This window comes from Petaurus breviceps, unplaced genomic scaffold, assembly GCF_028583685.1.
Source record: "Petaurus breviceps papuanus isolate PSGF00001 unplaced genomic scaffold, PetGlider_PUasm1.0 90822, whole genome shotgun sequence".
In the NCBI taxonomy this organism is placed as follows: Eukaryota; Metazoa; Chordata; class Mammalia; order Diprotodontia; family Petauridae; genus Petaurus; species Petaurus breviceps.
This window is the reverse complement of record NW_027187351.1, coordinates 13,024,999-13,051,607: the sequence shown is the minus strand read 5'-3', so window position 1 is coordinate 13,051,607 and position 26,609 is coordinate 13,024,999. Positions and strand designations below refer to the sequence as shown.

Below are 26,609 nucleotides of genomic sequence, written 5' to 3'. Positions count from 1 at the left end.
TGTTCCAATGACATTATGGTCTTGACTAAGTAATACTAATTATGTTCATATTAAAACAGTATGCATTCTGTGGAGATAAAGTTGATATGTGACTCAGGCAAGCAGGTTCTTTTGTGAATTTTGGACCATTCCTAAAGATCTCTCAAAACTGAGTTGCTCTCTATCACAGGGCTCCATACTAATTCCATTCTATCATAAAGCTACATTCTGCTAGGTATATGATAAATTAATTAGTGCTAATGTATTCAGTAGGTGCTAAATGAGCACTAATGGTTTTAATATGTTACTTCCCTAGGTAGGATATTTATAGTTTGTCTGATTCCCTTTGAGGGTAAAGCTACCACTCAATGAAGAATTAGAAAAGTAGGAATTGTGACATGCTGATGGAGAAATGATTGGGGACTGGGGCAGGGGAGAATGGTTTTCTCAGTTGTCCTAAAATCATGTTACATAAGTGGTTCTTCTAGGTTTCTGTGTAGGAGGCCTATGTAGGCCTGATTTTAACTTTCTCCAAGAAAGAAATGTTGAATGAAAGGCACTGATTACAACTAGAGCCCTATAAATTTTTTTTTCTCACAATAACTCCATGATGCAGATAGCAAAAGTATGATTATCCTCATTTTATAAATGATTAAAATAATATTCTGGGAAGTTGAAATAACTTTTCTAAGGTCATACAGTAAGTACCAGAGCCAGCATTTGAATCGAAATCTCTGAGGATAAACACCAGTGTTCTTTCTACTATTAAATTCTACTTCTCTTTAAGTCTGTTTCTATCAAGTATAGATTAGTTTCACTATAGCCAAAAAAAAGTGGGGATGAAGAATCAGGTGAGTTTATGATAATATTTTTCAGTGTTTCATATCCATTTGTTCCTTCATGATTTTTTTTAACACTTTTGAATCAGCAAATGCTAGTTAGATAACAATTTGGAAATAGATATGTATATGTATGTCTCTATCATCTCTATCTCTATGGATATGTGTGTGTGTGTGTGTGTGTGTATATATATATATATATGTATATATATATATATGTGTGTGTATCCATAGTGTACATTTATTTATAGAGACACATACAGAGAGAAACTTAAGGAGAGAGAAGACTGAGATACAGAGAGATGACTATAGATGTAGAGAGATGAATACAGACAGAGATGAAAGCTAGGAGGTAGAGTGTTGTACTTACAAAAACAAAAAGATGAGGATTCCATCTCCAGCACTTACTAGTTAGTCATTTCAATTCTTTGAAGTTTAATTGCCTTATTTGTATGGTACCAATAATGCCTTTGGTCCTTATCTCCAAGGATTTTGTGAGGTTCAAATGAGAAAATGATATACACCTATAAGCTTATTTCACTCAGAGAAACAGCCTAACATAGTGAATAGAGGTTTTCCTGAGAGTCAGGAAGATCTAAGTTCAAGTACTGTTTCTGACACATACTTGTATGATCCTAGGCAAGGAAGGATACTTAGGCATATTTCTAAGACTGTATTTCATAGATAAGTAGGTGATGTATATCAATAGAGGGTGTATCTTATTATGTAATTCCCCATTCTAATAAAAGCATAGGGCTATCTTCATAGTTATATTATATAATATATATATACCTAACATATATTATTTTAATTGTGTATTAATCACCAGCTATATGGTAGCATTAGGTATAAAAAGAAGGAAAATGAAACTGTCTCTTCCATAAAGTATATACAAATGCATATGTATATATACATACATATGTATTTGAATATAGTTGTGTGCAAGTATTAATTTAAGCTACTGTTATGCAGATAGAGAGATAACATGTTATTGACACTGTAGGATAGAGAGCTGGCCTCAGTGCCAGCAAGTCCTGGATTCAAATCACTTAACCATTCAGTATTCTAGACAACTCTTTAAGAATAGATGTGGCATATAAGATTGCCGTCTTGGGTAGGGGGGAGGGGAGACAGGAAGGGAGAAAAAAGTTTTGAACTCAAAATCTTATAAAAGTGAATGTTGAAAACTAAAATTAAATAAATTTATTTAAAAAAAACAAAATTTGAAAGAAAAAATATGTTGCAAAGAAGGTGCCAACATGCATTAGTAGAGAGAATTTGTTTTATTATTGAATTCATAGGTCCCATCCCAGTCGATATATAAACATATATGTATAATATATGTTGAACACTATCTCAAGTGCAATGGAAAGCAAAATTATTGTCATTGTTTTTAGTTGTGTTCAATTCTTCATGAATCTATTTGAGGTTTTCTTGTCAAAGAAACTGGAATGGTTTGCAATTTCCTTCTCCAATTCATTTCACAGATGAGAAAACTGAAACAAATAGGGTTAAGTGACTTTCCCAGGATCACACAGCTAGGAATTGTTTTCAGGCCAGATTTGAATTCAGGAAGAGGAATCTATTTGACTACAGGCCTGGCACTCTATCTACTGTGCTATCTAGCTGGCCAGAATGCAAAATAAAACAAAATAAAGCCACCAGCAGCAGTAGAAGAGATATCCTTTGCCCACAAGGTAAGCATACAATGTAACTAGAAAGAAGAGAGCTAAGGGGAGGTAGATGAGAGAGAGACAGACAGAGAAAATGATAAAGAATTCCTTAAGCACTTGTTTTCTAGGCACTATACTAAGTATAGATCAAGTTTCTAGTGGGAGAAGAATGAGATGATGGAGATGAAGAGTTCAAGGAAGATAGCCATGGTGCATAAGTATATCTGTGTATGGGGATGTTTATATATACATATATGTGTATACATTAACATATATACCTATATGCTCATATGTCTATCCACATGTATACATCTAGGCATCACAGTTATTAAAAGTCCATATATATAGGCATGTATTTATGTAGATACCAATGATATGCTAGCATGCTAAATTTTGTAGCATAGGCAACTGGGCAATAAGATAGAATATTATAAGGCAAAATAAATCATATAGAACAAATGATAAGTTTTTGAAGACAGATAAAGGAGAAATCAGTGTAGAATGGGATTTTAAGGGAAAGCCTGAAAGAAGAGATGGGCCCAGATCTACTACTGTTAAGCAGAGATATACAGTTTTTCATTCCATTTTTTTAATTAAAAAAAATCCAAATCTGAGCTTCCATAAAATGTGTGTGTGTGTATTTCAGATTCCTAGAAGTTTTTCACTGACTCAATCTATAACATCATTAGTTTTATTTTTTTGTTTGTTTTTTTTTGACATGGTTAAAGTGAGAATTTGTTTTGCTTGACTATATATATTTGTAATAGCTTTTGATTTTCTTGCTTTTTCAGTTGGGTAGGGGGATGGGAAGGATGGAATTTTGAAACTTAAAATTAAAATGATTTTTTTCAAAAGATAACACTAATAATTTCTGCTGTGCCTGCCAAGTATTTTTTTAATCACTTTGCTTAAAGCTTTGTGGTATTTCAGTCCATAAGTTAGCATATTATTTGATTTGAAATCTAGTTTGAAAGATAAGCACTATGGCATCTTTCTTGTCATGGAAATTGGATATAGGCTTCAAATTCACATCTATAATAAATAGATTTCACTATGACAAATTTATCTTCAGTGACTTAAGCCATTCATTATAAATTCTTTAAACATCCTCAATGTTAGCCAGCTTTGAAAATAATTTTATTCTTTACTTTTGAATATAATCACTGGAAGGTGGGTGCCAGGGGAGTGGTACATTATATAAGAACAGTTTTATACCTCACAACTGAATAACTCTAATGAGAGAATCAGAAGAGACCATAGAGGTGATTTAGTCTAATCCCCTCATTTCTTATACATATATGAGGAAAATGAGACCCAGAGAGGTTAAATGATTTGCCCAAGGTCACATAGGTAGTAAATATCAGATTTAGTATTTGAATCAAGATGCCCCCTACACCCTCACCTTCACAGTCAGTGTTTCCACTTAACATCTGGTCTCCTTTTTCCTACTCTCCTTTTGGTTGGTTCTGAGATGGTAAGCATGACTCCAGAAGCTCTTGAAGTTTTTCCCCTACCTGCAATTCTATTCTAGGTTAAACTTTGGGACAGCAGCAGATCCAAGGAAGTCCAATACAAACCCTTAGGGTTAATACCAACTATAGGGTAACATTATCTTGCAACTGAGGGTAAGAACTTATCATGGATCTTTATTTCCATCTCTGTCTTCTTCCTCCTCCTCTTCCTCCTGTCCATCCTCCTCCTGCTCCTCTACCTCCTTCTCCTCCTCTTCTTTGTCTTCCTTCTTCTGGTCCATCAATTTATTGAAGACTAATGAACTAGAAGTAGTTAATTTGCTTGCTTCTCTGCCTCTCCTCCCTCTACCATTCTTCCAAATTATTCTCATAAGAATCATACTTTTGTCCCTTTAATTCATGCCTGGATACTCAGTGACTAACAGATCAAGAAATAAGCATGTTTGTAAAAGTCTTTATAAGCTCCTGATGAAATTAGCCAAACTCATGCCTTGTGTTGAATATAAATAATTGAAAACAAAATGAACAGGTCTTTGAAAAATAATTCAGGAGTTGATTTCCCTCACCTTGATGCCACAGGCAGCTTCCTTCAAGAACAATTGTAGTTACACCCACATTATCAGGGAGAAGAAAAGACTTAGTTATGAATAGTTGACTGTAATGACGAGAACAGGGGGGTGAATGAGATTGAACACTACGTTGCTAGAGTTTAGTATTTAATCGAACAAAAAAGAAGAATTTCTGAGAGGATAATTAGATGGAGTCAGGTTACCATTTCCCTCAGTTTCCTCCCTATATGTTCTTTAGGATTTCCATTGCTGGGAATCCTACTAGGGTAGAGTTTGGAAGGTGTTTGGACCTTTCATAGTGTATGTACAACTGACACAGTTCTTGCAGCTTGCCAAAAAAAGATATAAGATAATATATATAAAGTACTTTGCAAACCTTAAACACTATTTATAAGTTCTAATTATTATTTGATGAGTTATTATTGCTTTGTTGTTCAGTTGTTTCAGTTCTGTCTGACTCCTTGTGATCCCATTTGGGGTTTTCTGGACAAGGAACAGGAATGATTTACCCAGGATCACACAGCTAGTAAGTATTGGAGGTGACATTTGAACTCAGAACAAGAGTCTTTTTGACTCCAGGCCTGACACTCTATCCCCTGTACCACCTAAGAAGCAGCATAGATGGGTTCAGAGAGGTTCATTATCTGAGAGATGGTTGATTATTGGGCCTATAATTTTTTCCAAACATAGATACCAAGGAAGATTCTCTATGAAGGCATATCACAGCTACATAGAACATAGAATTTTAGATTTAGAAGAGACCCAGGAGGACATATAGTCTAAACCTTATCTGAAAAAAGATGCTTTCTATAACATGCTTGTAAAGTCATTATCAGCCTTAACGATCTAAAGTGGGAGGGAGACCACAACCTCTCCTCTTTTTTTTAATTGTTGGTTTTTTTCTTAGAGTGGAAAATTTATGATAAGAAGTGTATATAGAGCTAGAAGTTACCTCAGAGGTGAGGTAGTCCAACATGCTTATTTTATAGATGAGAAAAAAGAGCCATAGAAAGTTTAAGTGACTTGCCCGAGGTCATACAGGTAATCTGTGACACGGGTTGTATTCAAACCTAGGTCTTCTAACTCCACGTCCATTATCCTTTCCATTGTACCATGTTGCAGCCAAGTTATGCTTTTTTTTAGGGTAATTTGGGTTAAGTGACTTGCCCAAGGTCATATGGCTAGTTTTTGTGTTAGGTATCTGAGGCCAGATTTGAACTCAGGTCCTCCTGACTCCAGGGCTGGTGCTCCAACCACTGTGCCACCTAGCCACCCCTATACCCAAGTTTTAACTCTTTGCAGCTCATTACTTCTAATTTTACACTCTGGGGTCAAGCAAAAGAAGTAGAGTTCTCTATGCATATGATTGGTTTTCAAATACTCCTTCATCCAGTTCTTTTCTTCGACAGGTTAACAATCTCCAGTTTTTCCAGTTGGTCTTTACATGACATAAACCATCCTTATTGCCTTCCTGTGAATGCCCTTTCTTATCAATATATTCCATCACAGAACACAGGATACAGATGTGGTTTGATGGGGGAATTACAATAGGACCACTGGCTCCTTCCTCCTGGGTTCTGTGTCTCCCTAAATGTAGGCCAAAACTTTATTAGATTTAATGACTATACTGAAATGGCATTGACTAACATTGAAATTGCAGTTCACTAAAACCCCTAGATTTTTTTTTAGAAGAATTTATGTATAGCAACATCTGCCCTATCTTGTACTTAGGAAGTTAATTTTTGTAAGCCAAGCACTAGACTTTATTTTAAAATCCTATTATTTTTCAATGAAATCTATTCAGTTCAGTATTCTAATCTAAGATCTTTGTGAATCCTGACTTTCATCCAACGTGGTAACTATCACTCCTAATATCCTATTACTTTATACATGGAGAAATGTTAATTTGTATTTATAGGTGGCACAGTAGGTAGAGGTCCAGGGTAAACAGTCTTTGAATTCAGGTAGATCTGAATTCAAATCCAGACTCAGACAATTATTAGCTGTGTGACATTGGGCAACTCACTTAACCTCTCTCTGCTTCAGTTTCCTCCACCAAAAAATGAGGATTATAATAGCACCTACCTCCTAGACTTATGAGTGTCAAAGAAGGTAATATTCTTTTTTTTTTGGAGGGGCAGTTGGGGTTAAGTGACTTGCCCAAGGTCACATGGCTAGTTTTTGTGTTAAGTGTCTGAGGCCAGATTTGAACTAAGGTCCTCCTGACTCCAGGGCCGGTGCTCTATTCACTGCACCACCTAGCCACTCCATGAGATAATATTCTAAAGCTCAATCTAGTGGTGCTATGTTTAATAAATGCATGTTTCCTTTTTTGCTTCATAAGATTCTTTTTTTTTTTTTTTGCTTTTATTTTTTGGAGGGGGAAGGCAGGGCTATTGAGGTTAAGTGATTTGCCCAAGGTCACATAGCTAGTAAGTGTTAAGTGTCTGAGGCTGGATTTGAACTCAGGTCCTCCTGACTCCAGGGCTGGTGATCCATTCACTGCACCACCTAGCCACCCCTATGATATTCTTCTGCTTCTTGGATAGTTAAAGTTACTAGTTTGTGATCCAAAACAGAATCTTCCAATGAATTGTATTCTTTCTTAAAAGTAGAGAGCATCATAGTAAATTTTCTCAATATTTATCAAACAAATCACAGGGAAGAACAGGAGAGAAACTTATACTGGGAAGAATAGGAACTGCTGCTATCCTTGGTCATTGTTATACCTTGGAATTATTCTTCTATTTGTGGAGTAGGAATTCTAATCATGATCAGACTCTGTTCAATGTCAGTTAAGAGAAGGTGTAACTTATGGTTTATCCTCACACCAAGGGACACCAAGGTTTTGAAAATCTACACTTTCTCAATTTACCTTCAGTTGCTTCTCCCCTCTAGAAGGCTGGAAGACATAGCACCAAACTCCTCCCAAAGCCTTCCTTGATAGAGTGGTCACAGCCTTCCTGGTAACTCTATTTTCCATCAGCTACTCTGCTTGGCTCTATGGAATATTGTTCCCCACCCACCCATCCCAGCATCCTTTCAGCTTCTTTTTATATACTGTTATTCTCATTAGGTTGTAAGCTCCTTGAGGGCAGGGACTTTCTCTTTTTCTAAAGAACAATGATACAGATGGCCTCTTTCCTATTTGAAGCACATTTTTTTGAATTCTTCTCATTCTTCAAGAAATGTCCTGTTCCAACCTGTTGCTGTTTTGTATTTGTATTAAATATCTCCACTATTAAGAATGGTGTCATATGAGAATATGTGTTTAAAGCAGAGATTCCAGAGGTTCTTAGCCTTTTTGTGTGTCATGGAGACCTTTGGCAATCAAGTTAAGCCGATGGACTTCTTTTTAAAATAATTTTTTTTAAATGAATATGCAGAAATGTTATGTAGGATTACAAAAGAAACAAATATTATTGAAATAGTTATCAAAATAATTTAAAAATCACAGCCCTTAGATTAAGAACCCCTTCTATGTATAGATCTTATAGAAAAGTAGATTTTGTACATGTCTGTAGTCCAAAAAAGGCACAAATTTAAAGACTTCAATGAAGTACAGTCTTGTGCAAGTTACATGGGACAAGGAACAATTTTATTATGTGGTTTCATTATGTGACATCAATCATGAGTATGGCTTTCTGTTTACACTAGGCTGACACAGAATGTCTGACCTTGGCTATATGAAAGCAGACAGAGATGCTTTGTGCACATTTGATTAGTTCTCTGTCAGCAGGGTTCTGGCTTCCATGTAATGTGTATGTGTGCCATTGTTCTCTTTTGTTGTATTTTTAGTTCTCTCAAGTTCTCTAAAGGTTGTAGTTCTTTTTTTTTTTTACTTTCACCAAAGGTTGTAGTTCTTAAAGAACACACATCACTCCCTGTTAGAGATGTTGACATCATTGTTGGTCTAATATTTTAAGGATCATTCAACTGCACAATCAAACAAGGACAATCACAATAAAGTACAAATGAAAGTGAAGTTGAAAATTTAAAACAATGCTAAGAATTGACAACTAATTACTATAAAATGACATAATTAATCCTCAGTAAACTAGCAAAGACTTTCAGAAAGGCATAACAACTGGAGGGGTTGTTACTGATTTTTCTAAAGTGTAATGTGGACTTCTTGAAGTTGGAAAAACAGTGAGAAGTCCATTAAAGAAATCACTACTCTTTTTTTCGGGGTGGCAAAGAATTAAAAATTGAATAGATGTCCATCAATTAGGGAATGGCTGAACAAGTAGGGATATATAATTTTGATGGAATACTATTGTGCAATGAGAAATGACTTAAGAAGAATGGTTTCAGAAAAACCTAAGAAGCCTTATTTGAACTGATGCAAAATGAAGTGAGCAGAACCAGGAAAATATTGAACATAATAATAGCAATATTGTAATGATGATCAGCTGGGAAAGATTTAGCTACTTTGATCAGGACAACAATTCAAGACAATTCGAAAGGATCCATGATGCAAAATTCTTTCTACCTCCAGAAAGATAACATGAAATCTTAGTGAAGATTAAAGTATATTTTTACTTTCTTTATTTTATTGGGTTGCTTGCATGTGCTTTCTTTTGCAATGTGGCTAACATGTAAATACATTTTGCATGGCTTCACATGTATAATCAATATTATATTACTTGTTTTCTCAAGATGTAGGAGAGGGCCAGGAGGGAGGAAGAGAATTTAGAGACTGAAATTTTCAAAAATCAATGTCAAATTTTAAAAAATCAAATAGGAAATATTTAACAAAATAAATAAAAATATATTCCTAAAAAATAAAAGCCAGAAGTAAAGGAACACACATACAAAGAAACAACTGTTAACTATTACTATTAGGGAAAATAATTGTCATGCAAGATAATACAAAGAAAACTGTACTGAAGATTGAAAAAAGGGTAATTTTTATTATTGAAACTCATTTTTTTTCATTCAAGGCTATATAAAAGCTCTCAGAAGTTCAGTCAAGAACTGGGCATATTCAGCAGACTGGAAAACATTTATCCCACAATGTTTGGAAGATTTAAAAAATAACTTTTCCAATGGCTCTAGAGGATGTGCCTATTTGCGGGAATGATGAAATATAATGAATATATTAATACATCAACAAGCATAATTGTTCCAGAATTAAAGAAATTACCAAAAGTAGTTAGAATGTTACTACCAGATAGTATACTGTGACATATAACACTGAATTTAAGAAATACAGCCAACTTGAGCAAGTTACTTAACCCCGATTGCTTTAAAAAAAAATACAGCCAGGAGATGGAAATGTTTCAATAATGTGGGAACTCCCCCAACTTACACCCTCTTGGAAACCTATAGCTATAATCAAGACTAGCCTTGGGGGGTAAAAAGGACTTCTTATCAAAGGCACACTTAATATCCAATGTGATAAAAGTTAAGTATATTATTATGCTCATTTTCAAGATGAGAAAACTAAAGTTTCAGAGGTGGTTAAGTAACTTGTTTATGCCTTCACAGCTAGTATATATTGAAGGCAGAATAAAAGCAGCTCTTCCCTGTTTTCTAGTCTAGTAAACTTTGCATTATTTTACACTGCCTCTCTCTAAAGAATTCTCACATTGATATCTAAAGACTTATGTTTAAAATCTTTTTTCAGCTACATACTACCTAAATGTCCTTATTCAAATCAATAAACTTATCTGGATTTCATTTTCCTTATCTATTACATGAGAGGTGGCACAACATCCATGGACTGCCTCAAAGATCTTCCAGCTGTTAAGTCCTGTATGATCCTCAGAGGTGCAAAAAACCAAATGCCATTTCAGTCAATTTTGAAGAAAACTTTCCAAAGGTCTAACACACTCCTCCCTCCATTTGTATTAGATTATTTTATATGCTTGACTCATTGTTTTGCAATATGTGTGTATGTGTGTGTGTGTATGTATTTTGTATGTCCAATTGGACTCAGGTTTGTGGACATGTACTTTATTTCATTTTTAAAAATAGAAGTTTTACATTTTTAAATAACAGATCTCAATAACTGCTTATTAAATAACACACTTAGAATAACTGAATTTTAGTTATGTTACCCATATTATTTTGTCATCATCAAAAATTGACTATTAAAGAATTACAAGTATCATAGATAAAAAAAATAGTCCCACAAATCCTTCTAGGCACCTATAAATTAGCCACTGTCACATTTAACAGGGTTATCTGATTGTCCTTTCTTATCTATTCATTCAGTCTGTCATTCGATGTCCTCTATCATCTGGTTCCAACCTATCCTACTTTTATTTTATATTACTATCTTTTCTCCCCCCTCCCACCTTTTTTTTTGGTCTCAGTTTTTGTTCGTATCCCTTCAGCATCAAGTAATATCTCTTGTATATATTCCATTTTCTCCCCTGGAAATGTCACCACCCTGATTCAGGCCCTCATGGCCTCAAGCCTTTACTATTGCAATAGCCTGCAGGAGGCTCATTCTCTCTCAAGTTTCTCCCAATTCAAAATCATTATCACCTCAGCTTGTAAATTGATTTTCTTAAAATGCATATATGATCATATTAACACCCTATTCAATAAACTCTAGTAGGTTCCTATTTCCTGCAGAGTCAAATATAAAATCATCTGGTTTCCAAAGCCCTTAATGATGTGGCATCCTACTACCTTTCCAATCCTCTTTTTCCCCTCCACTATACTGCAATTCAGGGGAATTGTTCTTGCGTTTCTCATATTTGACACTGCCCATCCTGCTTCTGGCTATTTCACTTGTTATTCCCCATGACTAGAATACTCCCTCTCCTCATCTTTACTGTCTAACTTCCCAGAGTTTCTTGAGTCTTGGCTAAAATCCTACCTTCTGTAAGAGACCATTCCTAGTTGTCCCTAACTTCTCTATGAGACTACCCCCAAATTATGTTGTGTGTGCCTCACTTGTACATAAGAGTTTGCACACATTGTCTCCCTCAATAGACTCTGAGCTTTTTAAGGACAGAAACCATTTGGGTTACTTTTTTTTTTTTTTTTGCCTTTCTTCGTGTCCCTAGTGTTTAACACAGTGTCTGACACATAGTAAATCCTTACTAATCTGTAAGTGACTGAATGAATCAAGCAGGTAACAATCATCATCCTGCCTGTATCTATAGTTTTTTTTTCCTACTCCACATCTATCATTCTACCAAAATTTGAATGTTGGAGATAATATTTTAGGTTTTATGGATTTTTAAAAACACATCTGAAGGAACACACCTCAGACCATTTCCAATATTAGGATTTTATTCCTTTATGTAAACTAAATCTAAAATAATACAACATTCCTATTTCCTTTTATTTTGTTGTATATGATATAGAAATCAATTCATTATAATAACCTATTTAATAAACTTTGGCTTTCTTTCTTCAAAAATGGCTAGTCATCAATCCTTGAACTCAATGGTTCTCAAACTTTCTGTGTTTATTCATTCCTTTGTTTATTTTTTTGTGTGTCCAGAGGCCCATCATATCACAAAATTTTTATTTCTCATTGCTTCCTCATGACCTCAAAATAATAATGTCAAGATTTCTGTTCTACTCAAAAAGAAGGAGAAAAAGTAACCTCTCATTTTTGGCCAGTGGTAGAGAGATACTGCAGAAATGGGATTAGCAGTGAGGTATATGGTAATGATGAACCTGTCATCCCTTTAAATCATATCTTATATCTCTCCCTTTCAAAGTGAAACTAGAAAATACTGCTACTCTCATTGTCTCTTTTTCATCTTTTACTAATTTCTTAATTGTTTGTAATTAGGCTTCTATTATCACAAAGATGCCAGTGATCCCTTAACTGAAAAACCAAATGGTCCTTTCCTAGTTCTCATCCTTCACCTCCCTGCCACCCATTTTTATTATCCTTAACACTTTTCCTCCTGGATATGTTCTCTCTGTCTCTCTCTTTCTCTCTGTCTCTCTGTCCCTCTGTGTGTGTGTGTGCGTGTGTGTGTGTGTGTGTGTGTGTGTGTCTTTCTCTCTATCTCTCTCTGTGCCTCTCTTTCTCTCTCTGCTCCCTCCTTCACTGTGTATCTCCCTTCACCCTCCTTGGTTTTTAGAACACTGTTCCTTCATGGTTCTTCTACCTGACTGATGATTCCTTCTCAGTTTTCTTTGCTGAATCATTATCCATCTCCCATCACTTTAGCATGAGTTTCCTGCACCCCACTCCTACCCAACCACCAAGATTCTGTCCTAGGCCATCATCTATCTCTCCGTATATACTTTCTGAGTTGTGATACAAATAATTCTCATAGGTTTAGTTACCATAGTCTATATTCATATGAGAGAGAGAGAGAGAGAGAGAGAGAGAGAGAGATTTGTGTCTGTTGAGATAGATACTAAAGACTGAATCTATGCTCATAACCACAGCAAGAAAGAATAATAAATCCTAGACTTTAGAATGTTAGTGTTGCCTTAACACCAAATTTCAGTTTGTGAATGTACTGTCTTGTTTTCTGCTATGCAATACAAATAAAATTCAAGCATACTTGTGAAAATTCAATTTTTTAAAATAAGAAATGACTAGACCACTGATTTTGATGAAAATGAAGGGACTTAATTGAAAGAAATCATCGTATTTAAGAATAGGAGCACAAACAGGCCCCAAATTAATGAATATTCTCATTGTTCTTCCATGCTAGAATATTTATTCAGAAGGGTATAAGTACCTCAGAAAACATTACAGATGCGTGATCTGTGATGGATATTTAATGGAGATAATGATATATTGTGTTCTGGAGATGTGTTGTAAAATGTTCACTCTCTATTAAGCCATGTAGAAAAGTAAAACTCATGCTAAATTGATAACTGACAGCTTATCTAGATAAATGTTTAAAGGAAGATGATATGGCATTATGGAAAGAATAATGGCTGGAATGCTAGAAAGTCAGGAGACATGAGGTCTAGTCTAGGAGGTAACTTGTAGTGTGAGCTGAGACAAATCAGTTTACCTGGTTGGGCCTCAGTTTCCTCATTTAGAAAATAAAGTTGTAGAACTAGAGGATCTCAAAGGTCCCTTCCCACATTCACATTTTATAATGTTCTCTCTTTGTTGGTACTGCAGTGACCTAGCATATAGTGAAGTCTTTTGATGAAAGAGTCAATGTCTCTTTGTGTATTCTGTGATCACTTTGTAGTGTAGAGATCAAATACACAGAACACAAATCTTTGGTTCTCTCCTGGTGAGGAAAGAAGAGTTCAAAAAGAATAGTCTACTGAAAACTTCCCCTAGTTCCTTGGTGACTAAATGTCTAAAATTGTGTTAAAATAGGCTTAACATGGAGAGGAAGTAGTCAAAAAAGCAGGGTTTTTATTTCAAATTTATTAATTTGAAAAGGCAAAGAATATGTATCTCTATCCTCCAACCCCAACCAAAGAGTGGGTCCAAAAACTGAGATACTTAATTGGGTTTAATATTTAAAACTGTGGTGTCTTCTGGGTGCTAATGGACTCTTTCCTCAAGCTCCTTTCATCTTGTATAATTACACACACACACACACACACACACACACACACACACACACATTCAAGTTGTCTCCTCCATTAGAATACAAGTTCCTTGGAGGCAGGAATTATGTCAGTTTTGACTTTATATCCTCAGTCTTTAGTATCTTGCATAGGATAAGCACTTATTGAATATTTTTGACTGGTTGGTTGGGTGATTGATAAATTGTATATTTTAGAAATTTTATTAACTTTCTAGTCAGAATCAAATCAAGACATCTTTATGATCAATAAACAGAGTGGCTGTTACTTGGAGTGTTCTGTTGTCAGTAGGCTGTAACAATAGAGAGACAACTATAGACTGTTTTTATAACTCTGGGTGTCCCATTAGCTTATGTATTGAATATCAGGAAGACTTTTTCCCAGAAGTAAAATATTGAATTATGATTCTTTGTTTGAATATAATGTGATGGACTATGAGTTCAGAGAATCATAATGCCTAACTGTTTCATCCATTGCTGCCAAAGGATTCTGCAATTAAATTAACCCAGATAGAAAAATAGCTATTTTCTAACCTTAATAAAAATCCTAGGAAAAGATGCTCTCTACAATACTACAACTTATACATAAAAAATGTTGTTTTCTTCCATTTCAGTTTGATAATTCTTCTGGATTTAACGCGTACTTTCAAATCTTTCAAGAAGCTCCAAATTCCCAATATTTAATTGTAAATGGAATTTTCTCCCCAGGATATCAGGGAATAGGGAAAGCCCAAAAGGCAAGTCATAGGGTTGCAGGGAATAATGGATTAACCAGCTTTCCTCATCACCTCCCCCCAAAGAGGAATAAATTGCCTTTCCTGAGAGCTTGACAAGAATTGGGAGATGCTAGCAAAACCTCCTTCTGCCTTATCTCCTGTGATCATTTAAGATCATAGCAGAATTCAATGGAAATAGAGAAAACTTGTTCCCCATCCTTCACATGCTTTACAGTCTTTTATGTAACATGTTTTCTATCCTAGCATTCTCACTCCCAGGCTAAAAGGCCATGTTCTTTCCCCACAGGCCCAATTTTCTCTCTTATAAATAATTTGTATTGTTTCCCTTAGGCCATGTTTCAAATCTTTACTTTGTGTATGTATAGAGTCCTGAACTGAATGGTTTTTTTTAAAGCTGAGCAATGTAATTTGCTGAAGATTATCATACAGTTCTTATCTTCTATACTTTTATTTGTGCATATCAATATAAATGAGTACATTTTTCATCATTAAAAATAATTTGTAACCTGTTGACCAGAAAGTGTTAATATATTTTCTGAAAAACAAAACAAAACTTTAACTTGACAGAGGAAACCACCTACTAGAAAAAAGCTATTACAGTATCTACTATATTTATTTAAAACCTACTGTAAACCAGGCACTGCCAATTTATGGAGAAATGAATTTAATTAATTAAATAATCCATATATATAAAGACTTTACATTCTAGTGAGAGAGGCAATATAGACATATGAAACTATATGCAAAATAAATATGAAGACAATAAATACAAATACAGAAAAAGCAGCCAAATACAAGTTAGTTTGGAAGAAGGTTGGAGAATTCTTAGAATTTGAGAGGATCAGCAATGACTTCATATAGAAAATGATGCTTAAGCAATGTCATGATAGAAGAGAGAAATAAAGATTAAAAAACAATGTTGTCTACCCTCAAGGAAATTACTATTTGTTTACTAAAGCAATGTTTATAATACAAGTTAGATTAAGATAAATCTATCAGAAGGGGCAAATTGTGTGTGTGTGTGTGTGTGTGTGTGTGTGTGTGTGTGTGTGTTTGTCCTTTGTTTTTGAAGAGTACCATGGCATCAGGGAAATGATGGAATGGCTTGCAGTTGACTTTAATTTGAGGGAGGGTGGTCTGTGCAAAGTCAGCAGTCTCACTTTCTCCTCCAGAGCTATCAGGATCCAGTGACCAGATATTATTCATCAGGATGACCCAGGATGCAATGGGAGACCCTGTACCTTTTAGCCCAAGGCCTTTCCAATTATTCACTTAGAGTGAGGTAACACCCATTCAATGAATAGGCCTCTTTAAGAAGTGAGTCCAGGGATGGCCCCTTTAATTAGAAAAAAAGAAAAAATCAAGCTGGGTTTCTGTTCCAAAGACAAACAGCATAGACATTCAGTCTATACCCAGAGGGCCTAAAATATAGCCATTAAGTGGAGCTTGGGTTGGGATCTATTGTGGTCCAATCTATGAGCTTTAAAGTGAATTGGGTTTAAGGTTTTGTAAAAGAAGAGAGGGAGAGAGTAGGAGGGGGAGGGAGAGGGAGAGGGAAATCTAGTCAGTAAACCCCAAGTTAAGTCAGCAGCTTCTGACAATCAAAATTTACTTTCATTTGGAAAAGGAGAAGGAGAGGGAGAAGACGAAGACAAGCTGAGTTACCCAGTTAGCTGGGTCCCCATTCAAGAAGCTCAGTCTAGTCACAGGTTGTTTGTCCTTCATTTTTAAAGAGGAACATGGCATCAGGGAAATAATGCCATGAATGGGTGTCTAAGTGAGTACTTGGAAAGGCTTTAGCTTAAAAGGGTCAGAGTCTCCCATTGCATCCTGGGTCATCTCCAGTCATTCTAATGAATATCTAGTCACTGGATCCAGATGACTGTGGAGGACAAAGTGAGGCTGGTGACCTTGCATAGCCCTCCTTCACTCAAATCAAAGAAGGGACAAATAGATTAGCATGTGAAATTTCATGAAAGATAGGTCACCTCTAATTGGGGGAATATGGGAAGACAATAAAATTAGTTTTGTCCAAGGAAGCACTTGAAGGAAGAGAGAATTTTGATGAAATGAGATATTGTTAGAGCCCTTTCCAAACCCCAAAATGGCTTGTGTAAACACATGGAGGAAGGAAGGTGCTAGGTCAAACTTGGTTAACTGCTAATCTTGTAGTTTAACTAGAAAGGAGAGTGGGCAAAGGAGAGAGCATCAAATTAGGCTAGAAAGTTAGGCTACAACAGATTGTGGTGAGCCCTGAATTCTAAACTAGCAAATTTGTATTCTATCCTATATAGACCAGTGGTTTCCAAATTGGGGTCAGGGGGCTCAATGCTGAGCATGATGTTTTCCTGGGGGGTATCATATGTGCTTCTGCACTACAGGCAGGTGGATATGAATTTGTCCTGCATTTTTTTCAATACTGGATGTGTACTCTTCCCTAAGTAAACTCCCCCAACATGCAAGAAAGTGGGCTGTCATTCCCCACCAGGGGCCAACCCTGGTCCGTATAGACTGTTCTGGATGGTCACATATGGGTGTTCCTTACCAGAGGGCCAGCTAGGAAGCAAGGAGGCAGGAAAACATTTTCCACCTGGCCCATGTTCATGCGCTCCTATCCTCCCTCTCACCTGAACCCTCCATTCTCTGCCCTCCACTTGCACCCAAGAGGGTTCCAGGATCTAATAATTACAAGCAGACCCTGTTTCCTTGGGTACAGTAACTCTGCCAGTGCCTCACTAGTTGGAGAGGAAGGATGATGGAGACAAAACTGTGAAGGATTTTAGATTCCAAACTGAGGAGTTTATATTTTATCCTGGAGGCCATAGGAAACTATTAGAGCTTACTGAATAGAAAAGTGATATGGTCAGATGTGGGCTTTAGAAAAATCATTTTGGTGGCTGTTTGATGGATGGATTGAAGAGGGGAAAGACATGAGGCCGGGAAATCAAAGAAGAGCCTACTGCAATAATCCAGGCAAGAGGTGATGAAATTGGTATTCTCTAAATGGAAAAAAGAGGATAGATATACATATTGTGGTAGTATAAAGGACAAAATTTGGCAAAATTTGAGGGCTTTATTTGGCTCAATGGCTCAACACTTCACTTATAGAAATGAAAGCAAATTTGCAGCTGAATTAACTTAAATTTCCTATTCAATTCAATGCTTGTTGGTCATCTTCATACTGCATTTGTAAATTGTACCTGGTTCCATTCAAGGAGGATGATATAGGCCCTAACTTTCCATGAATTGTTGCCTGAGAAATTGTGTATTTGAGACAGACTTATTGAGCAAAAAGAATCCAAATGTGAAAACAGAATGTGAAAATTTAACTGAATCACAGTTACCTTTTCAATGGATTATGTTCTGATGTTTCCATGAAACTCTGATCTCATGGGTTTGGGTACTCTTTCTATCAGTGCATATTATATTTCATTCATACTTCCTCATCCTGTGCAATTCTCATCCTTATCCTTCCTTAAAACATCCATAGCTTCTCTCCTCTCCAATGTATAGCTGTCAAATGGATATTTCTAAAACATTGGTTGAATCATATCACTGCCCTGCTCAGGAAGCTCTAACAATTCACTGTTACACTTGGGATAAGCTATAAACTCTTATTTATTTATTTATTCATTCATTCATTCATTCATTTATTTATTTATTTATTCATTTATTTATCCATTCATTCATTCATTCATTCACTTATTCATTTATCTATCTATCTATTTATTTATTTATTCATTTATTTATTTATTTATTTGTTTATTCATTCATTCATTCATTCATTCATTCATTTATTTATTTATTTTTGCTTTGTGGAGGGCAATTGGGATTAACTGACTTACCCAAGGTCACACTGCTAGTTTTGTGTTGAATGTCTGAGGCTGGATTTGAACTCAGGTCCTCCTCATCCCAGGGCCAGTGCTCTATTCACTGTACCACCTAGCCACCCCTAAACTCTTTTTTTTTTTCCCAAATCAAATGCTTTATTAACTTCTGGTTTACATCATTAATTTCTGCCAGATATTGAATTACAAATTTTCTCCCCATTTTTCCCCTACCCACCTCCCCAAAATAGTGATCTGTTCTCTCCCATATCTTCTCCCATACCCCCTTCAATTTTCCAGTAGGGCATGGTGGATCTCTATGCACCAGTGCCTGCATATCTTATTTCCCGGTTATATGTAAAATAATATTAATAATAGTATATATTTATATTTTTAAACATTTGATTTTAAAATTTTGAATTCCAGATTCATTCCCTTCCTCCCTTGTCACCCACCCTTATTGGGTAAATAAGCAGTTCAGTATAGGTTGTACATGTTAAACTTTTATTTTTGAAAGCCCTTCATAATCTGACTCTAGCTTACCTGAGCTGATAATATATTATTTCCCTTCATACGCTTTATCTTTCAGGTAAAATGACCTACTTTTTTGTCCCCATATACAACATTCCATCTTCTATCTCTGTACCTTGATGCAGGCTGTCCTCCAGGTCTGGAATTCTGTCCCTCTATATTTCTACATCATGGAAGCCATAACACCCATCAGGTCTGAGCTCACGTTCCATCTCCTTCAAGAAAAGTTTGCTTATTCATCTAGGTGCTGATATTCCTCTTCTCCTCCCAAAACTTGGTATTTTTGAAAATTTGTATATTTATTTTTAGTTTTCAATATTCATTTCCACAAGATTTTGAGTCACAAATTTTCTCCCTATCTTTCCCTTACCCCCATCCCAAGATAGAATTCAGCCCTACTGAATACCCCTTCCCCAATCTGCTCTCTCTTATATCCTCTCCCATTCCAACACTAACTTTCTAGTAGGGCAAGATGGACTTCTATACCCCATGCTTATATATCTTATTTTCCAGTTGCATGTAAAAAACATTTTTTTAACATTTGCTTTTAAAACTTTGATTTCCAGATTCTTTCCCTTTTTCCTTCCTCACCCACCACCACTGGCAAGACAAGGATTTCAATATAAGTTGTACATGTGTAGCTATGCAAAATATTTCCATAGTAGTTGTAGTGTGAAAGACTAACTATATTTCCCTCCATCCTATCATACCCCCCACTTATTCTATTATCTACTTTGACCCTGTCCCTTTTCAAAAGTATTTGCTTCTAACTACCCTCTCCATCAATCTGCCCTACCTTCTATAGTCTCCCATCTTAACCCCTTCCCCAATACTTTCCTGTAGGGTAAGATACCCAATTTAGGGTGTATGTTATTCCCTCCTTTAGCCAGATTCAATAAGAGTAAGGATGATGCATTCCCTTTCATCTTCCTGCTTTTGCCTAACATTGTAACAGTTTTCTCTTGCCTCATTTATATGAAATAATTTACCCTATTCTATCTCTCCCTTTCTCCTCCCAATATATTCCTCTATCACCTCTTAATTTTAATTTTTAGATATCATCCCTTCATATTCAACTCATCCTGTACCCTCTGTCTGTGTATACATGTGTACACATATACACACACTCCCATATGTATTTATACGCACATATACCATCCTATACATACATATATACACATATATATTCCCTTCAACTATCCTCATACTGAGAAAAGTCTCATGTGTTGCAATTATCATTTTTCCATATAGTAATGTAAATAGTTCAACTTTAATAAGTTCCTTATGTTTTCTTTCCCCTGTTTACCTTTTCATGCTTCTCTTACTTCTTGTATTTGAAAGTCAAATTTTCTATTCAGCTCTGGTTTTTTCATCAAGAATGCTTGAAAGTCTTCTATTTCATGGAATGACCATATTTTCCTCTGAAGCATTATACTCAGTTTTGCTAGGTAGGTGATTCTTGGTTTTAATCTGAACTCCTTTGACCTGCAGAATATCATATTCCAAGCCCTTTGATCCCTTAATGTAGAAGCTATTAGACCTTGTGTTATCCTGATTGTGTTTCCATAATACTCATGTTGTTTCTTCCTGACAGCTTGTAATATTTTCTCCTTGACCTAGGAACTCTGGAATTTGGCTATAATATTCCTAGGAGTTTTCTTTTTGGGATCATTTTCAAGAGGCAATTGGTCAATTCTTTCAATTTCTATTTTGCCTTCTGGTTCTGAAATATCAGGACAATTTTCCTGGAGAATTTCTGAAGGATGATTTCTAGGCTCTTTTTTTGATCATGGCTTTCAGGCAGTCCAATAATTCTTAAATTATCTCTTTTGGATCTATTTTCCAGGTCAGTGGTTTTTCCAATGAGATATTTCACATTGCCTTCTATTTTTTCATTTGTTTGTATCTGTTTTATAGTATCTTGATTTCTCATAAAGTCATTAGCTTCCATTTGCTCCAATCTAATTCTGAAGAAATTATTCTCTTTAGTGAGTTTTTAAAATTCCTCTTCCATCTGGCCAATTTGGCTTTTTAAAGCACTCTTCTCCTCATTGACTTTTTGGGCCTCTTTTGCCATTTGGGTTAGTCTATTTTTTTTTCTTTTTGGAGGGCAATTGTAGTTGAGTGCCCAAGGTCACACAGCTAGTTTTTGTGTTAAGTGTCTGAGGTCAGATTTGAACTCAGGTCCTCCTGACTCCAGGGCCTGTGCTCTATTCACTGCACCACCTAGCTGCCTGAGTTAATCTATTTTTTAAGGTACAATTTTCTTCAATCAGGTTGATGACTCACTTTTTATGATTTTCTTGCATCATTCTCATTTCTCTTTCCATTTTTTCCTCCACTTCTCTTACTTGATTTTCAAAATCCTTCTTGAGCTCCTCCATGGCCTGCAACTAGTTCATATTTTCTTTGAAAGCTCTTGATGCAGGAATTTTGACTTTGTTGTCTTCTTCTGGTTCCATGTTTTGATCCTTTTTGTCCCCCAAAACAGATTCTATGATCTGATTGCACATCCTCTATTTGCTCACCTTGCCAGCCAGTTACTTGATTTTTGAGTTCTTTGCCATGGTAGAACTCTGATTCCAGAGTGAAGAGAACTGTGACCCAAATTGCTGGGGTTTTCACAAATCTTGTCAGAGTTCTTGTCAGACCTATGAGGAGGGTGCCTTCTATAAAGCCACCACAAGTTCTGGCACACTAGTGTTCCTCACACCAGGACCCAGACAGAGACCCAAATCCAAGCAGGTCAAAGCAAGACCTATTAACCTCTGAATGGTTGCTTAGTACCCCTGCAATCTGCAGGCCAGGAGCTCTCGAGACAGCCCTGTTGCCTTGCTGCTGCTGCCTTACTGCCATGTACCTCTCGCTCCATGGGCAGGGGCCAGACCACACTCTTCTCTCACACTGGATCAACAGAGTTCCCCACTGACCTTATATTTTCTCTTTTGTGTTTATGGGTTTAGATGTCTGGAAACTGCCACAGCTGCCAGTGATTCACTCTCCTGAAGTCTTCTTTAGCAGGTCTTTTGCCTCTGCTGGTTGTAACTGGCCTGGGTCTAGGCCTGTGCAGTTCAAGTGGGACTTTGCTCAGCTCCCAGCCCAGTGCAAGAAACTCTTCCTGTCATCCTGCCAGGCTGCCTTCAGCCAGAGATTTTTTACTGTCTGTCACTCTGTGAGTTCTGTAGCTCTAAAACTTGTTCAGAGTCATATTTTACAGGTATTGGAGGTGATTGGAGGAGGAGCTCAAACAAGTTCCTGCTTTTACTCTGCCATCTTGGCTCTCCCCCCAACTTTGTATTTTTTTCTAAATATTCTAAATAAAAGTACTTGTATATCTATGACTATAGTGTATTTTATGTACTCCCATTTGGATGAATATTTCCTTAGTCTGGGGTCAGCTTTGCCTTTGTATTTATATCCGCAGCATAAACACAGTATTGTTAAAATCCAGTACTGGTTTGAAAATAAGTAGAGTGAGGATGACAGAGTGGGAAATCAGAGGAGAGAGGATGGAATGGAATCACTTTGATAAGTAGAGCTACTGGCATTGGTAGGAAGTAAGTCTATTTTATCACTTGAGAGGGGGTGAAGGAAGAGAAAGTGGAATAAGGACTCTGAGTGATAGGAGATAAGCAAGAGAGGATAAGAGGGAGTTCATAGCAAATGGCCTCAATTTTTTTCTATAAAATATGAGGTATGTTTTTCAGCTAAGAAAATGGTGGGAGGGGGAGTCATAGAAGCTATAAGAAGGGATGAAAAGTTTTTGAAGAGCTGCAATGGAATAAGGGACAATGAGTTGATCAAGGAGGTAGAATAGGATTGCCTAATATCAGTGTGGACCCAGTTGAGATTTGGATGACATAAGTATGCCTGTTGATTGTATAATAGCTAAACAAGTTGTGATATATGATAGGGATGGAAATACTACTATGCTATAAAAGATGATAAGCTCAATGATCTTAGAAAAACATGGATAGATTTACATGAAATGAAGAGTGAAATTTGTGGAACCAAGAGATTTTTGTATATGGTAACAGCAATATTGGTTTTTTTTAAGCAATTAAGTAACTTGCTCAAGGTTACACGGCCAGTTATTTCTGGGTGTGGTACTGAGTATCTGAGCTCGGATTTGATCCAGGTCATCCTGACACTGGAGCCGGTGCTCTTACTCACTGAGCCACCTGGCTGCCCCTAAGCAATTGGGGTTAAGTAACTTGCTCAAGGTTACACGGCCAGGTGTTTCTAGGTGGGTGCTAAGTGTCTGAACCCAGGATTTGATCTCCAGGTCTTCTCAACACTGGAGCTGGTGCTCTTACTCGCTGTGCTACCTGGCCGCCCCAGCAATATTGTTTTAAGAACAACATTGAGTGAATAAGTCATTTTGAGAATTGAGGTGGCAAGGTTTTGGAGTTGACAATGCACACACAGAATAAGAGTTTGCAAGGGAAAGCAATGAAAGAGCTGAAAAGCCAATAAGTTGATTTCAGAATCCTTGACCATGGATTTGGTACACTTGTAAATGGTGGCTGAAGTGAGGTGAAGGGGTTCTTACAGGAGATGAGAAGGTTGAATAACTGAGTGGTTAAAGTATTTGATAAAGAATCAATCTATAAGTTGAAGTTGTTGAGTATAAGGGTAGTAGTTGAGGAAGAGAGGAAAATTGTAAGCCAGGCATTGAATTCACTGAGAAACGGAGGGGAATGACATAGGGCTGGAGAACAGCTACCAGAATTTTGATTGGATGGTAGATATTACTTTCATGAACTTCAAAAGAAGAGAGATTAATTACTGAGTGATGGAGGAAGAGAGAACCTACAAGTGGCAATAGGAAGTAAGGAATATTCCAGCTCCCTCTCTTCCTCTAAGCCAAGGAGAGTTAAGTGAAGGTGAGGGTAGTATTAGAAAGAATGGTAAAGGAAGCTGTGTCATCAGGGGAAGTCAGGTTTCAATAAAAGCTAGAAGCTGTAAAGAGTAGGAAAGAAGAAGAATTCTTTGTTGCCCATGAAAAGAATGACAGAGAATTTACTGTAATTTATATATATTTGTAGGATACATACATTTTAGGAGAAGGGAAAAGATAAACTCTTACTTGGGCAAGGAATAGGAAAATTTTCTGTGGGAATTATCATTCAAACAGCCTAAACAAACAAACAAACAAATAACCTAGTAATATAACAGTGGCTGACCTTTAAAGTGATACTTTGGGTTTGGAACATTCCTTGTTTGAAATCATAGCATTTACAGGCAGCCAGATTGTAGTCATCTAATGATAAGTCCAATAACCTCATTTCACATCTAAAGAAAATGAGAAACAAGGTTGTGAAATGACTTAGTCAATGTCCCACAGGTAGCAAGTAGCAGATCTAGAACTGAAACTCAGTTCCTCTAATTCCAATTCTATTACTCTCATACTGGGCCCAGATGTTAATGTCACTTATTACATGAGTTGGCTTAAAATTGAAAATGTATATGTATGTGTATATATATATATATGTATGTATGTATGTGTTTGAATCATATCTAACTAGAGAGAACAGCTTGCAAATGCATACTTTTATAGTCTTTGTATTTCTACTGAAAAGAAAAATTACTCTTTAAGAAAGTCCCCCAGGTCAACAAATCCTGATTAGGGGCAAAAGGAAAAATCATTACATCTTAGATATAGAGTAGAGATTATTTTTTTGTCTTTGTATCAACAGTGACTATCACACATTAGATAGGTAATAAATGCTTATTGACTGAATGATTTCAAAAGTCATTTAATTCAATTTGGAGATACTAAATGACATTCCCAAGGTTACACAACTGTAATTACAATTTTGAACCCAGGTTCTCTGATTCCAAACTCACTGTACCCAGGATGTCATTAGACTGTAAGTTCCACAAGGGCAGACATTTTGTTTGATCTAATCTTTGCCTTACCCTAGCCCCTCAGACATTGTCTTGCAAATAGATAATGTCTGTTGAATGGTTCCATGTTGGAAATACAATGTGACATTTGATAACAAATGCTTAATTAATTTAATGAAGGAGAGAGAATTAATATGGGAGAAAGAATAGGAAAGGGAAGAGAAAGAGGAAAGGAAATTAAATTAAGAAGAACAGAAGAAGAGAAAAAGAGAAGGAAGGAGAGAAAAAATAGCCCTTGATTATACTTGGTTGCTTTCTAAATGTTTTCTGAAACTGGCTTCTGTGCAATAGGATTTGATAATTCATGGCTTAGGCTAGTTAGCAGGTGTGGTTGGGTCCCTTGGGAAATAAGACTTTGGGGGATAGGAAAGGAAATATTTCACTTTTATTGCAGAAAAGTTTCTTCAGAATTGCCAAGACAAAGTTGTTTCAAGGATGACACCACTCAAAATGCAAACTATCAAATCATCTAGAAGCTAGGAAATTGGATTTGGAAAATTCAACATGGGACAAGTTTACATACCCCAATTAAAAAAAATACATTATTGTAGTATTTATCCCCAAGCAAATTTTGGAAAGCTTCCCTTCTTCTACACCTACGCATATGTTCAGTGTCCAAAAAACACTGGCTATCCAACCCTATGAGGAAAATGTGGAAGGGAGTGTATTTGCTTATTTTTTTTTTAATTTTAGTGTCTTTTGCTTTCTAAACCATAGCCATAAGGTCATAAATCTGGTTCTACTGAGGACCTCAGAGGACTATCTAGACAATGCTTTTGTTGCCTGCTTTATGCTTTCCCCTTCAAAACCTTCCTTTTAGCAATGAAAACAGGTAAGCAAAAAAAAAAAAAAGTCACTATGTTTGCCAGTGTAACCAATATCCTGTTCTCACATTCCCTTCTCTCTGCAGGAGGTGTGGTTTCGTGTTTATATCTGGATCATTACAATTTATATGAGTTCAACAGCCTTTTAGTGTTATTTATACTCACTTTATTGTAGTGATTGTGTTTTGTTCTGCTGTTCTCTTCTGTCTTCACTTTGAATCAGTTTCTATGAGGAAATATTTTAGGGCTGACTTTGCATGACTTCATTTTATAAGTATATTCCATATTTTGAACAGAGGGACATGAGATACATACAGGCTTAACTTAAGAGTTACTTATGCTTAGTACAGTCAGTAGTGAACACATTGTTCTTTTTTGAGACACAGACATTCTCTTTACAAAGATAAACCATCTAGCTTCCTGAGGCTCATTTTTTTCTGATTAGTTAGGAGTTGATGAGAGTAACGAAAACATACAAGCCTTGACAGCTACCTTCTTGTGCAGCTAAATAATATTGAAGTAGACCTTGAATTTCTTCAGGGTGAGGTCTCTGTGAAAAGAGACTCATTCTAAAAACAAACAAATAAGTAAATAGGTAAATAAATAAATAAACCTCTTCAAGTTAACTAAAATTAATTTTGAAATTTTAACCTTAAAAATGGTTTGAGAGATAGTTTCTATATCAAGAAGATTTGGATTCAACTACCACTACCCACACACACACACACACACACACACACACACACACACACACACACAC

The 26,609-nt window shown here is 36.1% G+C and overlaps 1 protein-coding gene across 1 annotated transcript in view; it reads left to right on the top strand.

Annotated features, from left to right (window-relative positions):
• The window catches only part of KHDRBS2 (KH RNA binding domain containing, signal transduction associated 2), an 890,357-nt gene that overhangs the window by 835,579 nt on the left and 28,169 nt on the right, over positions 1-26,609 (top strand). The window lies entirely within an intron of this gene.